The sequence below is a fragment of the Orycteropus afer genome, unplaced genomic scaffold, assembly GCF_000298275.1.
Source record: "Orycteropus afer afer isolate SDZICR_OR568_19922 unplaced genomic scaffold, OryAfe1.0 scaffold00578, whole genome shotgun sequence".
NCBI classification, from domain to species: Eukaryota; Metazoa; Chordata; class Mammalia; order Tubulidentata; family Orycteropodidae; genus Orycteropus; species Orycteropus afer.
In genome coordinates this window covers 1516209-1518781 of record NW_006922165.1, presented here as the reverse complement: position 1 = coordinate 1518781, position 2573 = coordinate 1516209, and positions in this window count along the sequence as shown.

The window sequence follows — 2573 nt, the reverse complement described above, 5'->3', positions numbered from 1 at the left end:
TTTTCAGATGCAGATTATATCCCACCTGAATTTAGAGACCATCTGAAGAGTAGCTTTAACGCATTGAACACTTTTGCTGAGGTGGCAAAAGCCAACAAGAGCTGGCAATAGATGGAGACAGAAAAACTGCAGCAACAGATGCAGCAGAACCAAGAGAACATACAAGACATAGCAATGGGCTGAAGCAAGAAAGCTTAGCACCTTTGGGCAGGAGACTTGCTGGTGGAGTGGGTGCTTCTCTGGGCACCTACTGGCAGAGCTAAAAGAACACTGTAACACCTGCTGGAGAAGAACAGAGTCCAGGCCAAGGAGTTGATGGCTAAAGATAGGCATGCCTATGGGCATGGCTGAAGGGAAGCAGTCGTGATCCAAGAACTGTTATCTTGAGTGCTCTTGAAACTAAAACGAAACCTATTACTTCCCTATTAAACCCTGTAATAGTGTTATCTTTGAGTTCTGTGTGGCCATTGCAACTAATTATCGAACCCAGCAGAGAAGTAGAGTGAGTGGGAGGGACAGTTGGTATCAGAATTTGTAAAAAAGTTGGAGGGTGGTGGTAGCATGCTTGACCTCTGCCTCATCAGTATCAGCCTTGACTATTGATGTTCTGGATTCTCCTTTCCCCTTTTGAAGTGAGAGGAAGTCAGATGACACCTCCTGCAAGCCCTTTTTGCAACAGGTCAATACAGAACACTGAGAGCAAAAAGTCGCAAAACTGGGCTTGCTTTGATCCGCTCTTGCTTATTTTTTTTTTTTAGTGTTACATCATTGGTATCCCAGAAACTGGGTTACCATGCTAAAGATGAAAGAAAGTACTTGTGTTTCCTTTCCATTAAATCTACTGGAATATGTGCATCTTTTCTCGCTCGTCAAGAAACAGGAAGAGAACATGTTTTGAGTTGTTGGTGTTAGCTTAGATCTGCTTTAATTTCATTATTTTTTTAAAGTTGAATTGACTTGTTAATAATTTAAAAAACTAATTAAACACACAGGAGCTCTGGTACCATAGTGCCTAAGGCATTTGACTGCTAACCAGAAGGCTGGCGGTTCAAACCCACCAGCCACTCCTCAGAAGGAAGGTTGGGCAATCTACTTCCGTAGTGATACTGCCTCAGCAACCCAAGGAGGGGTCACTATGAGTTGGGCCCGACTTGATGGCACACAACAACAACAACAACAATTAAACACACACACAGCCTATTGCCCTCAGTCAATTCCAAATCATAGTGACCCTGTAAGACAGAGCAGAACTGTCTAAGGCTATAAATCTTTACAGAAGTAGATTGTCACATCTTTCTCCCACAGAGCAGTTGGTGGGCTCAAACTGTCAACCTTTCGGTTAGCAGCTTAGTGCTTAACCACTGTCCTACAAGGGCACCTAGTTAAAACACAGAGTGACTTAATTAAATAACTACATAAATATGTTTAAACTGTTACCTGTGGCTACCAAGTCGATACTGACTCATGGCAACTGTATGTATGTCAAATTAAAACTATAAGCCATAGAGTCTTCAATGGCTGATTTTTCAGAAGTAGATCACGAAGCCTTTTTTCCAAAAAGTCTCTGGGTAGACTCGAACCTGCCTTCTTTGCTTTAGCAGAGAAGTGTGTAAATTTTTTACATCACCTAGGGATTCTAGACATCTCAAGAGTTGAAAATAATATCCAAAATATAGATGCTTCTGTCTCAATTTAAAAAAATGTTTTAATGACACTTTTCCTAATATGGAAAAAAAAAATCCCTTTCCTTACAATCCAATAAAAATGATATTAAGCAGTATATCATTTACCACAGAATAAGTTCAAAGTATATTAAATCTCCTTTCATAAATAGAACAGTCAATAAAAAAATAGAAATAATAATCAAAAACACTTCTGTATTTCAAAAATTACCTGATATCTGTAAAAGCTGTTGTGCTAGACATTTATAAATTCTCTTTTCAAATTCATAAACTAAGCTCAGGTTGTTCATTAAGACGAATGTATTGGTCCAGATAATTCAGAAATAGAAAACTTTAACAAAATATGGTTAATTCTCAATTATATGTAGTATGAGAAATAATTTAAAAGTCAACCTAACAACTATTCAACTTTTGCCATATCGACTTTTAACCAAGTAACAAAATTAACTGGAGAATTAGTGCTACAGAAAAACTAAAGAGAAGTAAAATGATAAAATTATCAAAAGTTATCCTCTGAAACCAGTTGTAAATAAACTCTAAATTATATACAGTGTTGCTGCTGTTATTAGGTGCAGCAGTCAGCTCCAACTCATAGTGACTCTAAGTACACAACAGAACGAGACATTGCCCAGTCCTGCCATCCTCACAATCCTTTCTATACTTAAGCCTATTGTTGCAGCCATTGTGTCAATCCATCCTGTTGAGGGCCCCTAGAGCTTGGCACTTTGACCTTGGACTTTTAGCCTCCCAAACTGTAAGAGAATAAACTTCTGTTTGTTAAGGCCACTGCATTTGTGATACCATCCTGATTGCATGTTTGGTCAATTTCAGACTGTAGAAGCTGATGAAATTCTTCAATTTCCTCATCTTTGGCTTTGGTGGTTGGGGCAT